This window comes from Passer montanus, unplaced genomic scaffold, assembly GCF_014805655.1.
Source record: "Passer montanus isolate IOZ18808 unplaced genomic scaffold, ASM1480565v1 scaffold66, whole genome shotgun sequence".
In the NCBI taxonomy this organism is placed as follows: domain Eukaryota; kingdom Metazoa; phylum Chordata; class Aves; order Passeriformes; family Passeridae; genus Passer; species Passer montanus.
Genome location: NW_024371704.1, coordinates 5021136 through 5042394, shown reverse-complemented (window position 1 = coordinate 5042394; position 21259 = coordinate 5021136). Strand labels below are relative to the sequence as shown.

At 38.5% G+C, this 21259-nt stretch overlaps 1 long non-coding RNA gene across 1 annotated transcript; it reads right to left on the bottom strand.

Moving 5' to 3' along the window:
• Window positions 1–4829: 4829 nt before the first annotated feature.
• LOC120511512 lies at window positions 4830–18616 on the bottom strand. Its single transcript, XR_005629743.1, has 5 exons — window positions 18557–18616; window positions 10350–10466; window positions 6495–6638; window positions 6211–6340; window positions 4830–5592 (listed from the first exon to the last, which is right to left on the bottom strand). It is a non-coding gene; the product is annotated as an uncharacterized LOC120511512 (long non-coding RNA).
• Between the last annotated feature and the right edge of the window lie 2643 nt (window positions 18617–21259).

Here is a 21259-nt window from a genome sequence, read left to right as displayed (position 1 = left end):
CTGTTTCTTGAAGAATTGTATGCCCTGTCCTAGATTTACATTATCCAGGCTTGTTCTCCCTGCTCCCTGAAAGTTTGAGCAAATCTGCCCTGAGATCTCAGTATTTATAGGAGTATATATGGATTGAAGACAAAAGGAAATTAGATTAAAATTTTGCCTTTCCTTAGTCAGCTGGAGACTATCTGTGTGCATTCACATAGACAAATGTATAAAAACAAGACTAGCAACTACTTGTCTGCTTGCTTTGCCTCAATACTCCTGAGCCTTCTGTTGGCTGTGCTTGAGTTCTTGAACTGTTTGTGCATGCTCTGAACTGAGATTCCTTCCCTGTCTTTCTGACCGTTTGGGTCAGTGCTCTTCCGCTCTCCTGGCCACTGCGTGCTCTCCCTCTGAGTCTTTATGTCCCAGCAATTAGACATTATGTCTTTGTTTCCCCACTAGGGAAATTCCATTGTTCCGACTCCTGGCTCTAGAGAGGATAGGGAAAGACTGAGATTTCCTCTGCTTTCTTTTTTCCCCCCTTCTTTTTGTCTTAGGCACATTTATTCAGTATTAAGAACTGACTGGTTCAGGGATGTGCCTGTAAATACTCTCCTGCTCCTTAACTCCTGAACATTAGGGAATCTTTTGTATTATTTCTGTTTTGTTTCCATCTTAACAGGGAACTTACTTACAAACAGTAATAACTAAACTAAACCACTTCTCTCGCCCATGCAGTGAGTCACCAGGATTTTCCATAATATTGAGATGAATAAGCACATTTTTTTGGCTTTTAATAGTCAACTATGCTTCACAAAAAAAGGGAGCTTTGACACTACTTCTGGACCTAAAATCTTCTCCCCCTTCAAGCTTTTTGCCCTGTGGATGATAAAGGGGTTATGCACTTTTCCATCAAACTGGATGTTGTACATCTTAGTCTTATGAGTCAACACAGCTTTTTAACTAAGCTGCCTTGTAAGCAAGATAGCATCTGCAAGATGAAAATGAGAAACAGCTGTAACAGAGGACTAAATAGAACCTTGTTTAGACACTGTGTGGAAATGCATATGGTGACCCAGGGGTATTCCAAAAACTACACCAGCCTCCTGAAAATTGAAGGCCACTATGTATTTCATTAATTTTTATGCTGGTTTGAAGCAAAATGTGGTACATGCTCAAATTGATCTGTCCGCAGAACAGACACAGCACACAGTGAAAGCTCACAGTGCTGTAGAAATCCAGAAGTTCTCTTTCTTTCTGGCAGGACTTTACAGGGATTTCAGTGTACTATTTAATATCACTGGAAAAAATGACAAGTGGAAATGTAAAGCTTGCTTAAAAAAAGGTTTTCTTAGTGTAACTGTAGAACTCAATATATTTCTGCTTTTCATAATGTGGTATTTCCCCCAAACTGTGAGATGATTGTGCTTTGTACCTCAGTTCAAACACTTTAAACAAATGCAATTTCTGTAACAATCAGAAAAAAGGAATGGAATCCGTCAATTTAACCACTTAAACCATACCATGAGAAGTTGTTTTATTATTTATACCAACATTCTGTAAAATAACAAGGAACCAGTGAAGTTAAAATCCCAATGCAACATACTCTTCACCATCAAGAGCAATGAGTGGTGTCATTAAGAGTGCAGCAGTCATGAGAAGAAACCATGTCACTGGGGTACAGAAATGGATATTTCATATGGATTTGAGAGCCAAGCCTGTTTCAAACTATTTAAACTTTGAAACAAGCTCAAGGAATTACCAAAGTCCAGGCAAGGGAGGCAGAAGAACTAATCAGTAGAACTAATCAGTGATGCTGCCTGATTCCTAAGGGGTGGAATGACTGACTGCAAGACACTCTAGAAATACCTGAAGACTGGTCTATTCATCAATGTCACCTCAGAATGTGGTAATTTAAAAATGCTTGCAGCAGTAGGTCACATAAGGAGATAGCACAAACTACCTGTTATTTTGTGCTCCTATTCTTATGTTTTACATTTATGGTGGGTTAGTCTGGGGCACACCAAATTTTCTGAGTTAATATCATTCATCACTGCAGTGTTGAGATATCATTTAATTCCAGTTTCAAATAATGCATAAAGTTGTTAATGGAGGCACAATATTAACTGCTTTTTTCTGAATATTCACTCTTAACTGCACATACACATTCTAGTTTAGTCCTATTTATTTGTATTCCTTGTCCTTGAGATTTTTATGATCCAGACAATTTAGACTGAGAGAAGAATTTTAAAAAGGTACATCATGAAATAGATTGCAAAATAATTTACTCTATAATGTATTCCATAGAGCTATATTGTTCCTATAATAAGCATAGATAAATTAAATTTGATGTATCATGCTTAGCACAGAGGTAACTGGGCATGTAATTAACTCATTTATTTCATGTCTCTTCACCTAGTAATACTGTAATTATTTTTCTTAGCAATCAAGTTATTATAGCAGAATTTGATTTCAACCTAGTATATGATCTACTGTACCAGATATTGTGATTCTGTGAAGGCAAAGAAATTTCTCCTACCTGCCCACTTCAGTCCCCCCAACATCTGCCCCATTCAGCAGGTGGAATGAAGCTGCCTGCCATGCCACTTTCAGAGTCAGACTGAGCAAAGCCCTGGAACGTGCAGATGCATGATTAACCCTTTGCTACTGAGAGGGTGTGGGTGTATGAGTTGATTTAAAAGAGCTGTGCAATACCTTTTGGAAATCTATCTTTAAACTGAGAAAGCAGAAGAAGCATAGCACTAACTTTACTGGGTTTTGTCTTAAGTCCTTGCTCCATAAACAAATCTGCTCCTCAGAGTTCAGGTTTTCATCCGTCAGGTAGAGTTGGTATTCTCCAAAGACATCTTGGAGATGTGCTGGATATTAAAATGGAACATGAAGCCAAACTCTTGAAGCTTGCTGTAGTCTCATTGCATGCTTTGGCTGGGTAGTTGTATAACATATAAAATGACAAGTCTGTCTTGAAGACCAGAGATTCTTTAAGGTCATCTTGGCTGGATGCTTTTCTGTCCCCAAGAAATTTGGCAGATTGCAGAAAATCCTGTCACATGTGCTTCTCAACACATAAATTGAGTACTTTCCCTTTAGAAATCTAAGCCATTGTGCCTGTGCTGTTGGACAAACTCCACTGTGTCCTCAGGAGTATCAAGTTATGTGGAAGGACTCTTCCTTTACTGTGTGGCAGAGACCTTCAATCAAGAGGAACATAGAAATGTTTGAGAGAACAGGACCAGTCAGTATCAATCTCAAACACTTAAAATACAAATAGCAAGACAACTGCAGTTCATCCACATTGTTTGAGAAAACATATCCTACCCTGCAAATGCTCTCTTTCTGCCTTGCAAACAAATGCCAACATTATTTCTGTTGCTGCCTGCACAAATCAGTTTATTCTACAAAGCAGTTGAAAAACTGGTGTCAAATCTGGTCTGTGTAATCAAGGATGTCATTTTCTCTTGTGTCTTTGCAAAAACACATGAAAAAACCCCTAGGACCCCTGCTTTGTTTGTATGTAAAAAGATGCTGGTAATGTTTCCTGTTTCATATTTGATTCCTGTAACAGACAGTTTCTCAGGAATCCTTTATACTGTGAGAAGTATAAAGGCTATCTGTCTTATTACAGTTTCAGAATCCCCCTTCAAGAGGTTAGAAAACTCATGATTCATGTGGCTGGCAGGAGCTTAGTTTTCATCCTTATATTGCTATGCAAAACTTTGATTCATGTGGCACAGTTCACCCCCCACCCTGTGGACTCTTGCATCATTCTGTGTTCTGTGAAATCCATAAGGAAAATGTAATTTGTTTGTTTGCACTTGCCTCACCCCTGGCAGCAGCTGTATGGAATCAAGTGAATGAAGTATAAGATTACCTGTCTCCTGGAAAGAAACAAACCAGGAAGGATGCTGTCAGTCATGGCAACACAATTCCACCCTAAAAATATTTAAAACTCGCTGCCACTCAATGTACAGTGTCTATGGCTAATCCTTTACTTATTCCAGGTGTCCAGTGAGGGCAGGAGCATATCAGAGAATCATTTAGTCTGGAAAAGGCCTTAAAGATCATTGAATCTAAAATCAAAATCAGCAGAACTGCATGCAAGCCACAGGAGAACCTTTTCATACTTTGAAACTGCAGATCTATGCTTTGAAAAAACTCTGCACTACCTGAGACAATGAGCTGCTCTGATGTTGCACTGTTTGGTTCATTTGTGGAAGTCTGGGTAATAATTCTGCATTCTACTGACTTCAAGGGAGGCAGTCCACAAATAATTCTGTATTTTAGGCATCATCTGACAAGACCACACCAGTAAAAGTACAGGTCACTATGGGAAATTGTTCTTTAATGGGCAAGCTCAATCCTCCAAACAGAATGAAACAGCAATCAAATATATGATGTTATAATAAAATGTATAAGCAAAAAGAACTAAATGGGAGTTGCAAAGAGAACTTCTTCACATGTGATTTAAACCCTTGACTTTGACACCATGCAAACTCATTCCAATATACTTTTAAAATACAGTGTGTGATTTTAAAATTACTTTTTTCTTATCTGATACATTATTCTCTTGTAAAGAACATGTGTAGGTAACACATGTGTAGGTAACAAAGGTAGATGGCAAAATCCAAAGAAACATCATGATGCTCCTTCATTTACTAAATGGGAGTTGGAAAGAGAACTTCTTCACCTGTGATTTAAACCGTTGACTTTGACACCATGCAAACTCATTCCAATATACTTTTAAAATACAGTGTGTGATTTTAAAATTACTTTTTTCTTATCTGATACATTATTCTCTTGTAAAGAACATGTGTAGGCATTATTCTCTTGTAAAGAACAGGTAGATGGCAAAATCCAAAGAAACATCATGATGCTCCTTCATTTTTCGACAAATTAATTGATTTGTTAAGAAGAAATTATTGTACTTTTTTCCTTATAAATGTGATAGCCTCCACATTTCAGCTAATTGCAAAGGAATGTATATAATAATGCTGCCTGCTTGAACAGTACTCAATATAGATTTAGAGCAGTACAAATTGATTCAGCAAATGAAGTCTTTTCCTGACAAAGATGATTCAGAAATGGGAATCACTGGCAGTGCGACTGGAAATTCAGTCACAAGCTGGAAAATAGCTCTTCTCCCACTTGAAATAAAGGTGTGAGCAGCTTAGCTGGCTGCTGCATAGAACATTCCCTCTTCTCAAATATCATCTTACAGTCACAAATGTGATTACTTGTTTAAATTCGGGAAGAAAAATGGCAGCATAGTTGCCCAAAGTGCAACACTTAAAAACACCAGGGTATTTTGTTAGAAAAGTATTGTGAAAGTTTGCTTATCTCTTTAAGTCACATGCTTCCATACATGAAAACAGCAGGAAATATCGTCCATTTAGCTGGCTCCTGGGGGTTGTGACTACAGGCACAGTAGTAGAGAGAAAAGACAGCATGCTTCATATACCTGCACAAGAGCTGGCATTTTTCAGGCTGAGAAAAAGTCCCTGTGTGCCAGCCAACAGATGTGGCCAGATTTATGATGGAGAGTGTGCTAAACTTAAGAGAGGGATGGAATAAATTACTCTGTTGTTCCGGCAACTGAAAAACAGCAAAAAGGTCGTGTTTAAGTCACATTTTTCTCCTGGTGCTGCTCCCAAAATGATACGCTCTATAAACACTTCATTATTAAACTGATGAGCCTATCATTAATTCTGTTGCAGCCCAAGTTCATGAATATTAACCTTTTCTGTATCACACACAGGTATTTATATATTTTGTATCTTCCATAAAACAGGAGCTCTTTTTATGTCAAGAAAATTACTTTTACACCAAAGCTGCTCTGCTTCCTCTCCACATCTGCCAGATTACAGATTAAGTTTATCCAGAGGTTTAGTAATTTAAAAGAGTTAAGATTTCCAATAAAAATGAACAATGCATAAATCCTTTCCTTCTTCTTTATCTATCATAAGCAATTGACAGTATTTACTACTTGGCATACAGGTTATATTTTCTTTTGAGTGAGATTAACCAAAATTTCCTAAAATAACTCAGCCTGGAATATGACATAGAGGTTTTGGCTTTATCAGGCAACAATTAACAGTTAATGAGATCTTTAAGCAGATCCTATGTCCCTTCTTCCTCTTGAAAACATGAAAATCAAAGAAGAGTCTTTTTCTATGAATGCCTTTAGCTTCAGATTATTTACTTTTGACATACCTTCCTGCTTCAAGGGACTATGAGCTTTTGGAAAAGGAAATAAGGTTTCCCCTGTGGAAAACTTGATGCCATTATTTCTAGTCTTTGGAATTGAGTGGACAGATTTCCAACAATTAAACACTTTTGTATCCTGCAATAAAAAAGATGAAAATGTATTCCTAGTTTCAGGAATTCTGCCCTCACAGTTTCACAGGAGGGAAGCATGATGTGGATACAGTACAGTGCTCCTTCCCACACTGTGTTTCTGGCTTCTGTGACACAAACCCTCTATGCTCAGCACTCACCCATGTTAGAGGTTGGCCAGTTGTTCAAGAATTATACCCATTTTGTTCCAGGAGACAGCACCAGTCATCTTGGTAGGCTGAGTGCAGGTTTCTTAAAAATTCTCTGTGTATCCAGTTAAATGGATGTCATGCTGGGATTTTTTCCTGGAAGGAGAAAAACAGCAAGTTTCTCTTCTATAGGATATGACATGCACATATAAAGGACAAAGGCCATTTCATTTCTTTAAGTATGATGGCATGGTCATTTCTCAGCCTCAAACTTAAACTTGTTACCTAACTTTTCTCTAAATTTGTCTTTTTGCTGGTTCTTTTAAGCTTGAATTCTACTTTGAAATATCCTGTAGTAGAGTCTGATTTTTACTGTTTTCACCATGTCCGAGTCAAGTCTCAGCGGTCTCACTCCAGGGTAAAAGAGAATGGTAAATTCCCAAAAGGTTAGTCACAAAATGAGCAATGCAAAGACTGTTTTTATTGAGTCAAAAATTAAAATCTTGGCATCAAAAAAAGCGCAACTCTGCTGTCACCTACCTCTGCTACCACACTACTTGTCTGAATGTGGACAACTTTTCACTTCAGCCACAAGCTTACAATTAAATCTGATCCATACAGAAGGATCCAGTCTGGTCTGATTGTTCTGCAAGGGTCTCTAATTCTAAAATAGATCCCTTAATGACTTGGTCATTCAGTATTTGTCCAGATTTTGCAAAGCAGTTGTAAACCTTTTTAATCTTAATTTTTATCTCACCTGTGCATGGTAACTGATTTCATGTTTCTTTTAAAACTGAGAAACATCATTGATGAAATTTCTCTTTTCCTTCAGATGTGTCAAAGTTTACAGAAAAAAAAAATCCTTGAGTTAGATAGCAATCACATGAGGAACATTGATGTCTTACTCAAAGTAAATAAAATATAAGATTTCTTCACAGCAACTTGCATTGGACAGTCCTTTGCCCTACCTTGACCCTCTGAATTTAAGTTCCACACTGTAGAACTCGTAGCCTCCAAACCACCCAAAATGCAAATTCTGTTACACTTGACTCCCCTTTCATCTTATACCTGATTGTAAACTATTCAAACTCTAATCCAGATCTGCCCACTCTCCAACTCAATTTAACATAAATTATGCAAAATGCCTGCAAAAATGATGTACAATTATTCCAGTTTCCCTGCTTTGAATATGCATTTGAATGAACATATTCAAGTAAAGTGTTACTACTGCTGTCTGTCCAAATATGTGTGACAAACTCTCTATTTTTAAAATTACTTCACGACAGAAAAATCTTTGAATTCTTTCCAATTAGTTGAAGTCTTTGTCAATGCATGCCAATTATTTGGCACAAATTCAGTTTTGCGTCATTTTAGGTGAACAAGGCAGACTGTACTCCAGCAGCAGGGAAAAAAGCTTTCAAGGACATGCAAAGAACTGCTTCTAATTTGTAAAAAAAAGGAGGGTTTTGTGAAAATTACTTTTGAGATACACTTGATAATGCATAAAATCTACAAGTTTTAAATTGTTTCAGCAATTTTTGACTGACATTTCAGAGCAGATATTTTGACATATTTTGACCTATTAACTCAGAACATTCTGATGCATTATGAAAAAAGAACATTTTCATTTGACTCTTTCAGAAAGCCTAAGCAATACTAACAAAAAAGTAAACATCACTTTTTTTCAGTTGCTGTATGAAAAATGATATGTTAAATTAAAACAATCCATTGACATTCCTTGAAATGTTTACACTTTTTACTTTGTGTTCTCAAAAACATGGCACTCTGAAAAGCTGCCAGTTTAGTTAAATGTCATACACAGTTTAAATATTATCCAGAAAAAGTTTAAATTTAGGATTATATGGGTAAATTTCTCATATATTAGTGATTATGTATACACCATGTCTTAAGTATAAAAAAAACAAATAAAGTCTGATTGGTTTATTGTAGACCAATATTATCTAGATTCCAGTCATACCTCATAAACTTCTTCGGCTTAAAGTACCAATTTAAAAACCCGATAAATATCGCTAATTTTTATTCCTTGGGATTTTTTTATATCTGAGAGCTTTATACTAGCCTAATCATAAAAATATAAGTAAAGCTTAAAGTAATAAAAATTAGCTGCTAGTAAATTGAATATTAACATGAAGGCTTTCATGACTAATTTGACATCTAGACTTAAATGTGCTGAACAAAGTGCAGTGTGATTTAGGCTACTGAAAATGTAGTGATTGACATTTTCTTGAAGTGTAGATCTGGGTATTTCTCGTAGATACAAAAACTACAATCCATCCTGTGGGGAAAAGGAAAAGGAACAAACATTGTATTGAGCTAAGCACATAACTACTCTTGCATCAGAAACCATTCAGGGGAAGAAAGAGAATAGATACCAGTATTCTGTGGGATGAAGAGATGTTTTCCCCTTAGACCAAAGACATCAACCATCTGCACTTTGCTTTTGAAATACCCCACCTATAGGTCTGTGACACCCTGTTGACCAGTTTTAGTCAACTGCAGCTTGGATCTCTTTCCAGTTCTCTTTTGTGAGGAGTGCCCATCACACAGACTCCACATGGACCTCACTGAACCAGGGTGTTGGTGAGGGTGGGGAAAGGAGCAATGTTAAAATGTTATCTTGTCCACCTGATTATCTCTATGCCACAACTGTAATGTAATTTAGACAGTTCAAAACCTGGGCCACATTCCAGCCTGAGTGTAAAGATTGTAGTGCCACTCCAAACATCTGCAGTGGTGTAAAGGTTGAGTTCTCAGCATATTCCTCCAGCCTTTATCCTTGGCTCCACTCTGTTGGTGGAGCCTAGAAGGGCTTCCCAAGGGAGCAGCCTGCAGCTGTCTTGCAGAGATCCTATGCCAAGGCAATTTTCTTTCAACAGGAAGCAGGCTTTGAGAATACCTTCTACATCCTATTCATTAGGAAGACACTGGAACAGACTTGGGAGTGTTTCTCAGCCACTCTAACTGCACTGTTTCCCTTAATACTGTACTAATGTACTGTGCTAACACTTCAGCACTGACTTGGAAAAGTGATTGATATTTATTGAATTGCTATTTCCTCTGCAGTTTTGTCTCTGAATGTCCTTTCCTGTCAGATTCGAAGGGATTATAGTCTTGAGTGTAGAGACTGAATAATATCCTGTGTAAATGATATCCAACATGCAGCACAACGATATATAACTACTAAATGACTGGAAAGTGCATACTTTCTCTTAATTTCTGCTCTAACAATGGTTATGTACAGAGTAATAATCAAGAAAGGACACAGTATAAATCACAGATTACTTAAACAACTACCTTAATATCTTTCTATTTCCTCTTCTGAGTTATGTCAAAATACTGTAAAGAAAATAAATGATCAAGGGGCTTAAACGTGTGAGTGATGTGCCTAGACTAGAGTGTGAAGTTTTGGGTGCACCCACAGCACTCAATGGAGCATTGTATAGAGACCCCTGAACATGGACCACCAAGCTGATGTGACATTTCGTAACCTCACAGAAATATTAATGATTTTGCCAAGCAGAATATCTTTACAGGTGCATCTTTCTTTTTAAAATAGACCAATTATTGTTCTTGGCTTTGCAAAAAAACTGTGGAATGGCTGGCTTGGCCTTATCTTCTCTTGCACAATTTCAATTTCTGCCTTTTCCTGTTGCAATGCCCAAGATCATTCCCTAGCTTCTTTAAATGTTGAATTGATGAGACTACAAAAAAGCATACATCATTAATACATACTTAACTGGATATATTTCATGCTACTTAGGAAACAATAAAAGCAGGGGCACATTTTCACAAAACTAAACAAAAAAAATAGCAAAGCACTTCATGTAGTGACTAACAGTGACTTACCCATTACGAATTCCTGTACAAGAAGTATTGCAGACTGGACTTCTGCCTGTTTCACCACAGTAATAAATCACCACCTTTTCACTGTTTCTCAAAGACTCCTGTTCTGGTGTACTTCAACTGAAAACAGAATGAAATATTATATCAAGATTCCAGAATGCTTCTCCAGGGCCTTGAACTTCTTTAGAAAATTAGTCATCCACACGCTTTCATAAAGAAGTGTGAGAGCACAGAACAAATGTTCATGCTTCAAGAGAGCAGCAAGTTATCTGGACATCCCCTAACACCACCATGCCCCTGAAGCCAGTTGTTTCCACTTGTATCTGAAGCATGTGGGGCAAAGTCCGCCAATTAATCTGATAAACTAGTAATGATCTTGTTCCATTTTAACCTACTGCTTGTGAAAAACCTTCCCTTCTTTTAGTTTGGTATTCATTTCAAGGAAAGATAGTCTACTAGATCTTCACTGTGTGAAATCAATACTGTTGTGAGGGCTTCTTCTGCATATCCTACTAATGAGGGCTCAGTGGCAGAAGCATTTCAGTGTATATACTTCGGAAAATAGTTTTCCTCTCTTCATGTTGATAACCTGAACCAAATATCAAAAATATTACTAAGACTGCTCTGTTTTTTTCCCCTCCTTACCACCATTGTGGGTATTATTAAAGAAAGTAAAAGCAAAATTCTGCTATGCAGCTTATTCTGCACCTGCTTCCTATAGTGTGTCTTTCCAAGGCAGGGAACATTATGAGTGCATGGCTTTTGCTTTGAGTCCAGCAGGAGATGTCATGATGCAACTTTTCTGGGAATCTGTTCGGGGCAGACTGAACAAGCTGGGCTAAAACCTGTTTGGAAATATGTTTTTCCTGTCTTGAGAAAATGAACCCAGCAGCTTCCTCCCAAATGCTGCATTTGGAGATTGGAACTGTAAGTATTGCATGGTATTCAGTGTATGTAGGAATATTTAGGCCTTCAGTGTATTTTTGGATATTGGTCCCTGGTAACGGGCTGGGAGCTCCCATTGATGCTGTACATTGCCAAGTTGTAGTCTGCAATGGCACTAGGCTGTGATGGGTTTTGCATTACCCTTAAAAGCACTGCTGGAAGAGACACCACACTGCTGGCTAGCAGTGCGATTTATGCAAACACTGATTCAGAAAGGGAGCAAGCCTCCAAGCATGCCAGCACTCCCCCTTCCTCCCTGAACTCCTATTCCATCTCCAATAACAGGAGTATACTCAACTTCACATCTGAATTTCTGCACACGATTTGTATGCACCACTCATTGACGCCAAGAGATTCTAGGCACAGGCTGCTTTTACCAATTTCCTTCTCTTCCTTGCTTTACTCCATACAAACAAGCAAAAACAATCACCCAATTTCAGGGAAGATGGCTTTTGATGGAAGGCAATGCAGATAGAAAAAAATTGGCCACAGCTTTGAGAGGAGTGCAGGAACCAGTCTTGTGCTCCAGCACCACAGGGTGCTGTGTCTGCCTGGGTTCTTCCCTGTACTGCCTTACTTCCTCTTACTCAGGACAGTAAAACTCTTAAGTTCACAAGGAAACAAGAGGATCTTGTTCATCTGCAGGCTGTAAGCAACCCTTGCACCAGGCAGAAACAACAACAGAGCTGAAATTTAGAGGGTCATGAACAGAAGAACAGCATGACCACAGCACGACCACAGCACTCAAAGGCTTGGAGCTCTCACCTTTCAGCAGCAGGAATGCACACCTGGAAGGCAGCTCACCAGCAGGAACCACACTGCCTCCAGCTGGAGCCATTTCTGCTGTCAAGTCAAGCAGTGTCAATTTTTCAAGGGACTGTGGCTTTTTGGAAGGGCAAATAAGGCTTTCCTTGTGGAAAAATTGATGCTGCTATTACTAGTTTTTGGAGTTAAGCGGATTAATTTCCAAACAATTAAACACTTCTGCATCCAGTGGTGAAAAAGGCTCCCTTCCAAAATGTGTTCTTGGTTTCAGGAATAATGCATTCACAGTTTCACAGAAGAAAAGCAAAACAGGGTACATCATAGGACTTCTCACACAGTGTTTTCAATATTTTCACTGTGTTAGGACTTCCTTTCATTTATCTGTATGAATTCAGAGACATATTTCAATCTCTCTAGTGTTTTCTATCTCTTTATGTGTTTCCCAGACGGGCAACTCAGCACAGTGGAATGCTTGAAATCTTTAACCCCCAGTTTGTGTGAAAGCTATTCCTTACCTGTGTCTTAATTTCTGAGGAATTTGGGATTCCTTCTCCAACAGTTAATGACATCAAATGAGGAAGGGAATGAGCAATGAGAATGAGAAAAATGTGTGTCTTCCAGGAAACATTCAGCAATTGAGATCAACACAGAAAACTAAAGAATCTTTTGCAGATACTGGCACCAAAGCAGAGGTGTGGAGGAATGCCACAATAAAGAATTTACTACCTTGGGCTTCCACAGTCTATTTTCCTGTACTACAGCAATTTTTTTTGTGGTGAAGAGGAAGACATAAAGAAACAGGGCAGAGCTGAACATAAGACAATTTTTTATGATATTAAAAAAAAAGTATAAAAAGTTTCTGTTGGCTGAACCTGCAGCTAAAACTATCAGTCTTTCTCCTTTTTGGAAGCCATTTCTGGTCATGTGAAGAAAAAGTGGAGGGACAGGAAGTAGAGTGATAATGATGCCCAAAGCCTGGCTCTAAGACCACTGCAGTAAACAGAAAGATGAAGTGCTGCTGCCTCAGCAGGTATCTACTCAAAACAGGATTTGCAAATCCTCATAGCATTGAGTCAGATCCATTATGTAAATCCAAACAATAAATCCAGCTCGAAACCACATCTGCCAAACAATCACAAGAGCTAGATATGTTATAAATGGTAGAGAGAAAATAGAAATTATACAAGTGTTAGCATCAATAATGGCTTAGTTTTAGCCTGACTTGGGGAAACTACACAAAGTCTGCAAAACAAAAACTGCAAAAACCAAACAACATTTAGCATTTTTTTTCTGTTCCAGGCTTAATTTAATATTATTTCTTTAAAGGAAAGACAAAGCAAGTTTCTTTTAATCACGGATCCTGTATACAATAGAAGGGTGCATATGCACTAATAAAGCCTGGCACAATTATAACCCTATTTAGAAGATTTATTAGGAATAAAGGTTTTAACAAGATTTCTAACTGAATGTTAGAGCTCCTGGCTATACTGAAGTTATGTGGCCCACATTCCTTCAACTTAGCACAGCAAAAGCCTGCTGGCCCATTTTAGAAATGGTGTGGCAAATCCACTCTTCTCTTCTGTATTCAGAACAAAGTACACCACTTTTGACTTTTTTATTGTTATTTTTATTGTTCTGTACTGTATGAATGCCAGATATATATTGTCAGGAAGATTAATCTAACTGTACTTGGTTCATGTTATTATTCCTTCCTGTCACTTTTGGACAGCTGGCAGACATGAGTAAGCAAATAATTCTGCTTATGGAAAAATTATTTTTATGGTTATTTATAACTTACAGGCTCCAATACAGGGAGTCAAGTATTCAAGACGTGGTAACACAGTCTAACTGATCTGGTGCATGCTGTTCTGGGATGAACTCCTCATTTTTCCCTGTCTGTCCTGTCTCCTGTAGTGAAGAAGTCATTAAGATGGACTGAAAATGACTGAATACATGGGTGGGCTACATTGTGCCTTTAGGAATTGAGTCCTGTTGAATTCTTGTCCTTTCTCTTATGAAATCTTTATTTATAAATGCAAGAACAGCATCAAAAGAAAGAAGAAAGAATCTCCCAAACCACTCCCAAAACTTAAGGCCTGACACTAAGCCTCCCTACTGGGTAATAGGAAGCATAATTTCAAATCCCCATATTGGGAGGAAAGTTTATAAATAGGTTCATAAGAGAGTTTCAAGATGAGAGAAAACCTTTTAGTTATTTAAACCAGATGAAATTCAAAGAATTTGCTCAACTGTAGCCACATAATTCATGCCAGTTTTTCTTACCCACGCAGACTAGAAAAGATAAAGTGAATGCCAGTTATTTGTTACATGCCTTGAATATTACAGAACTTGCTTCCATGTAACTTCAGAGCTGGTCAGGATGCCTGCTTGCCTTGCCTTTTTTTTTTCAGCAGATCTACTAGAAGAATCTTTTTGATTTCACCACCTATGCAAAACTACCACAGATGTAAAACAACAACTGTGCAAGAATATTAGAGCTTTATTAGGCTCCCTGAGCCAAAAGAGTATTCTTGATGTGAAATGAGAGAGTTCAACAAGAAAAGCCCCCTTGGAGGTCAGAAATGTGAATAGGAAAAGAGAACTGATATGTGGGAGCAGAGCCCAGGTCTGAAGTGCCACACTGCATTTCATTTCAGTAATTGCTGAAAGCCAGGCAACATGGACTGAGGGAATAGCTATGGCATAACTTTATTGACTTCTGAATTCAATGAAAAATTTTAACTTGATTTGCATCCATTTACTTGCTTAATTTTGGAATTTGGGGCCAAATCCAGCTGAGATCTTGGCACATCACATCATGCTGCTGGGATACAATAAATAACAAAGATGCATGTCCTGAGGAAAATCATTTCTCATCACGCATACATATCTGCATATGCACAAAAGCAGAGCTGGGGGCCGAGCTTATGGCAACAGTACAACGATCTTTTACTTCCAAACTCCTGCTTCCTTCTTCTCAACTTCAGAGAGCTCTGCTAATCATCTTTGAAACCTTTCTGTCAGGTTGTCCCTGTTTCGTGGGTATTCTGAAGTTTCCTTTCTACTTTTTCTCAGATTTGCCCCACACAGTACCATGGGGGTGTTCAAAGCAAAGCTCAAGAAAGAAGAAACCATGTTATAAGATGTTCTGGCTTTCAAAGACCTATATAACTTAAAAGAATTTGAAAGATCCTGAACAGAATGTGGCCCTTTGAGTGCACGAAGCTAGATCATTTGACACTGATAACCTGTGACTTTGCAAGTTCTAAATATAACTCAAGCCATTAAACAGTCCCATAAAATAGTTAAATGTGGAAGCCTGCAGTGAGTAATGCAGCATTGCAGAGTATAGTATTAAAAACAAAAAAGAAAAAAAAAAAAAGAAAACCCCAAAAAATTTTCCAGACCAAAAAAGGAACAGCATGAAAAGTGGCATGTTGTAGACAGTGGGCCATAAAGCTCTCATAAGTATTTGCATAAAGCAAATAGGAATGCAAATACAGTCAAATAGGAATTATTTCTCTATGTGGGAGAGACAGGGCTATCTTAGCCACATATAATTTGATACTGAAAACTTCAGTCAGTTCCAACACTATCCTCGCTAGGAAGCAACAAGCCAGAGGGGCCTATAGAGATCAGCATGGCAAGTTTAGCATGTTAGAAAATACCCTTAGGAACTGTAACACAAACCTGCTAGCAAATCCTTAAAATCATCAGTCTTTGTTAGGGAAAAAAAAACAAAACAAACCCACAAAAAGAAGTTTTAAATCCTCCTCAGTGACTTGCAGCATGGGGCCTGATAACAAAGCATTGCATTCATGAAGGTACATGAGTCTTTAAACACATGCCACAGATGTATTTCCACATTACACAGCTAAGTATCACCTCTTAATTATAGGGTAAATAGGCATTTACTAGCTTCCTTTATGGGATTTTGATTGCCTCCACAGCCCATAACAATATTTATTCCTTCCAAACCAAAAGCATTTGATTTGCATTGCCCTCAAGGCCCTTGGGTCTTTTCTAGAGGAAACATCCCTTTTTTGTTTTGGCTCGTCTACAGATATTTGTTTTATATTTTAGGGAAGAAGTTTTATTGGAGACACTGGAGATGGAAAGGACTTAATTAGTCACTTAGGACTGACTTAGTCACAACCATAGTCTTTCAGTCCAGCCCATTATCAAGTGGCCTTGGTTCTTGCTGTATTTTCCCATGTTGCTGTCTACTGGCACTCTGAGCAGGGAAGTTCCCCTGAGATTTACAAAGGAGTCTCCTTTCTCAGCTTTTTCCTTCTGTCCTTTTTCACTGACCATTTGTCCCTTACTCTTGTGTTTCATCTCAAAAAAAAAAAAAAAGTTTTTTTAGGTACTCAACTTCATTTCTGCTTTTTTGGATAGAGGTGTTTGTAGTGTGCCCCTTTCCTTGTGTGGACAGATTGCTGTTGGGAAGTAACACCACACAGCTCTGCCTGGGAGACTCTACAGTGCAATGAGGACACTTGTGTAGCCCCCTATATTAGGGATTAGGCAAGACTGAGGCCTGCACTACTGTATTTGTGATAAGTGGTTATAGCTGAATTGATTAGCTTTCTCTTCAATGCTCCCCTGTTTTAACCAATCCCTGGTTTGTAAAATGTTTGGCATTAGAAAGCCCCTTGCTCCTTGAGCAGAGAATAAAAGTGGTATCCAAACTAAAGGCAACAGTTTCCACCTTTCCTTTCATTAGTGACCCTACATATGATATAATTTGGATTTCAGGCTGAATTGAGGGGAGGCAATTGCTTTGGTTTTGTGTTATCAATTACTCCTTTTTCACTAAGCTTTCAAGTATGGTGTGTGTTCAGTTTGTTCTTCCCTTTGCATGCATGTTTTAAAAATCCCTGCTACATTTTCTTTCCAAATGACAAAATTACTTCATGATGTCTTTGCTTCTCTCTTGTTATTTTTGCTGGAAACAGTGAAAATGTATTTAAACAACTCTTTGGCAGACATATATATCATACTGACCCAATTTATAGCATCTGCCTTGCAACTTTGTGTACCATCGTTTGCCAAACATTCTGTAACTGCAAAATAATAAGAAAATAATAGTGAAGTGTTCCTACCCTTTCATGCTCTCTGTTCTGCATCCCACATGTCCCACAGAGCCTACATAATGAAATGTTTGCTAGGTTGTTGGGTCAGCACGGAGGAACAGAGTAAAACCATGCTGGAAGTACTCACTGAGTAGGGCTCATGGCTCCCCAGGCCAGGGTTCCTGCTGTTAAACACACTGTGCTGCATCTGCTACTAAGAACAGCTAGACAAGAGTGGCCATTAAAGCTGCAAAGTTTAGAGGCAGAACAGAATATCCTTCCACAAAAGTAAGAACTGAAAGGACAACAGAAAATATTTGTAAAAAAGGGTACCTAAACTAGTTGGATTATGTTTAGCTTCAAGTTATGCATATGTTGTTTTTCCTTTGATTTTTAGCACACTTGAGTTAGCCCTGAGGGTTTTTTGGACTTCTAAATCTGTATTTTTGAACAGCAAGGGTCCAATTCAATTTGGTGCACTCAGATTACAATAGAGATGGCACTTCTTCTAACATCTTGCTGTGCATTTTGGATTATTAAAATAACAAATGGGAAAAATATTAACTGAGCATTAAAATTACCCTTTTCTTTTTATCTCCAACTTTGGAAGGCTGGTGTAAAATGCATCAGTGCATTTCTTTCTGACAGCTGTAGGCAGAACATTTTCTTTCATTCCTCTTCTACCTTCCCAGAGAGAGGTTGATTTTATTCTGAAATATGCAGAAAAGAATTGAAGAATTACACCCCATTGGTTTCTGCAAACTGGATCCTTCATGTCAGCTGTTAGATTTGTTTTGTGGTTTTTTGGTTTTTTTTCTGTAATAGCCTCCTCCTCCTCAATGGTTTCTGTAACTTTTCCAGTACAAAACGTGTTAGCCAGATTCTCGAGAACTTCTTCATTTCCCTAGACATTGTACAGTATGGCTATTTTTGCTGGGGCATGTTAAAAATAATGGTCTATGTGGCCTCAGACAGGAATGACCTAGTTGAAGCCTCAGATTAATTCTTTGGAGGATATCACTTGTCCTTATTTTGAGTGATACACTCATTGCATAATTGATGAGAACCAGCTATCTGGAAGAAACAGAGAGATACAAAAATGTGAGAGGAAAATTCAATAGCAGAAAACATCTTTTCAGATGGACAAGCCATAGGGTGTGCAAGTCTAATCATACCTTGACTTTCCTGTTTACTATTGATCTGCTTTTCAGAAGGATGAGTTGCAAGACGCACACCAAAGTACAGCATAAACTTCTACAGCCACATAGGCATGAATGTTAAACCTACCATTTTCATTAGGATGTATCAGATTCCTTAGTGTCACAACATATGCCACAGCACATGCCACAGTCAAGAGGACCAGGATACACAGAGTATCACCATACAATTTCAGAAAGCTTCAACCCAAACAGATTAACACATTACCTCTTCAGAAGGCTTCAGGTGTCTGCCTCTACACAGTAACACCTTACCACTTCAGAAGGCTTCAAGCATCAGCCCTTCTTGTTGTGTAGCCCAGCCTTTTATCCCCTCCTGTTGATGCCCTGCCCCTGTGTCCCTCTGCTCCCTTTGGTGGTTGCTCAGTGCCCCTGGGCACTCCATGGCTCGTTGCTGTCAGTGCTGCTCACCTGCTGCTCACAGCTGCACCCACTGGGGATGGGGCTCAGCCCCACTCCCAATCACCACACACTGTGTCACTACACAACAGGATTTTATTTAACAGAAACTGATTTGCTATCCAAATTGTATCAAAGTTTTCTGTGAATACCTCACTGAGCTGTGAGAGTTTGTTTACAGAGTTGCTCAGCAGCTTCACTTTCCATTGACTTCAGTTGCTGGCTCCACAGGGCCTCAGTTTACACAGGGAGGAGTGATGGAACACAGAATATGGACACTGTTACAAGAGCTATACTGCTAGATTTTTGTAATATTTAGATTTATTCAGAACAGGTGTTTCAGTTAATTTCTAAATATTTCACTTTAAAAGATTGATCTATTTACTTAGTAAAAGCAGAGAAAATTGTATGTTTCTCAGGATTTTCAAAGCAGCAGAGCCAGCTCTGTGTCCAGCACCCACTGAAATTAATCCCCATTAGGATTTGACTGTCTAATTTCCCTCAACTTTACTGAAATACCAGCTTTGTGTGCAGCTATGGAAAGACTGAAGAATTTACTACTAGCTATGCCATCATCTCCAAACACAACATATAAAAGGCATGCCGAATGCCACAAAATTGCTCAGAAAAGAAGGGAGGTTTGAATGTAGGGAGATTACATGGTTAGGAGTAAGGCAAGAAAAATTATGTCCTATAGAAGATAAGAATATTTTAGCATTATCTGAATATTTTGGCACCAAAATGAGATATAGGAAATTGTGAACAGTGTTTGATTTTAAAGGAGTAGCCTGTAATGGGACTTATTTTGTAATGAACACCTAACTGACCTTTTGCAGCATTACAGTTAGTTATCAGCCACATTGATACTTTATCAAAAAAATCTTATACACTTGAGTATTTGCACTATGAATGCTATTCTTACATATGTCGAAAATCTTATCACTTGCTTGTGTATTTTACTCTCAGCAACTTTTCTTTTTTTACCATAGCGTCATCAAAGTGATAAAAGATTTTATCCCTACATGAAACAGAATAAAATTATAGTGAATAGTAACTCTGAGGTTACAGATGCTTAGGAGTACTCTGGACATCCTTAGGGTTAGAAACTTCACAGTAGAAGTGAAGTTTTAAGCTGCAGGACAAGTTCTAGCAATTCCTGCATTTTGGGCATTTTTCAGATAGTTTTTAGAATGATTTTCAGACTGTGGAGGACTGCCTTGGGCACGTTCTTGTGGGAACCCATTGTATGTTTATTGGTGTGAATTTAACTCGAGAAACAAGATAACTCTGTTTATTATGAGAAGGGATTATGGTGAGAACTCTTCTGCTGCTGCTAAATTATGTTGCTTCTCACTATCCCAAGAATAGGAAGAGGACATAAATCCAAATTTCTTTCTCAAAATTGCTTCCTGAGCCCATCATTCTTCTTATAGGGAAGCATGAGGGTTGTACCCCATCACACATATGGCACAGTAATTCTAATTCATCCACATGAAGAAACACAATACCCACACAGAGAACTTTTGTCTCAGGTTTACACTACAGAGTGTAAATCTGCCCCTAATGCTCTGGCTTAATAGAGTGCATCTACTCTTGTAACACATAAAAAAATGTAATACTAATAGCAGTAAATAATTATCTAATACCACAGAAATTTTCAATATAATTCACATAAATGTGAAGACTGGTTATGTTTGAGTAGTATCGCTGCTTTGGGAGGGGAATATCACATATCCAAACCAGCAATATTTCTAGTGAAAACAAACTTTCTTCTAGATTCACAAAAGAAATTACAAAAGTTGGCTATGTGCATAAAATGGCAATTTTTGCAAGTCCTGTCTGACACAAATGCACTTGGCCCTCTCAGCATTAGTTCTAAATCTGCATTTTCACTCAGACGACATTAGGCCATTGCCTAACCTTGGCACCCATCCTCCCCTTTACTCCAGATGAGATAGACTCGAGATACCAGAGCAGTGTGACTCACAGAAACTCCTTCCCGCATGAAATCCCCAGCCTAGCATCCAGCATGGATTCAAAAGCCCTTCCAGGCCATGTGCCAGCACTACAGCTAGCCCTGAGCAGGAAAGCCAAGGAGCTATGACTAAGCCAGCGTTAGGAACAACTTTTCTATCACCCACGTCTAACCCCACAGAACCAGCCCTTGCTGACACTGCCAACCCACACCCGTTAACTCCTGGAAACTCATTAGCTATAACACAGTGTTGCTAATTCAAAAGGTAATTCTTAGTTCCCCCAGCAAGTGAGATTGTGACCCCTAGTCGTTGTCCATAAAGCAGTTACTCTGTCACGAGACCTGGGTTTGGCACTAGCTCACATCCACCTCCAGAGGCTTCCCGAGTGTTTCTCAATACTGGTTAGGTCCTTGCTGTCCTGAGTCTTTAAACACAGCATTGCAGATAAACCAGAGAGACTGGATTCAGGCAAGAGGCCTGATTTATCCACGTGGACAGCTTTTCCCTTTCATGGACTTCTAGTTCTGCAGCATGTG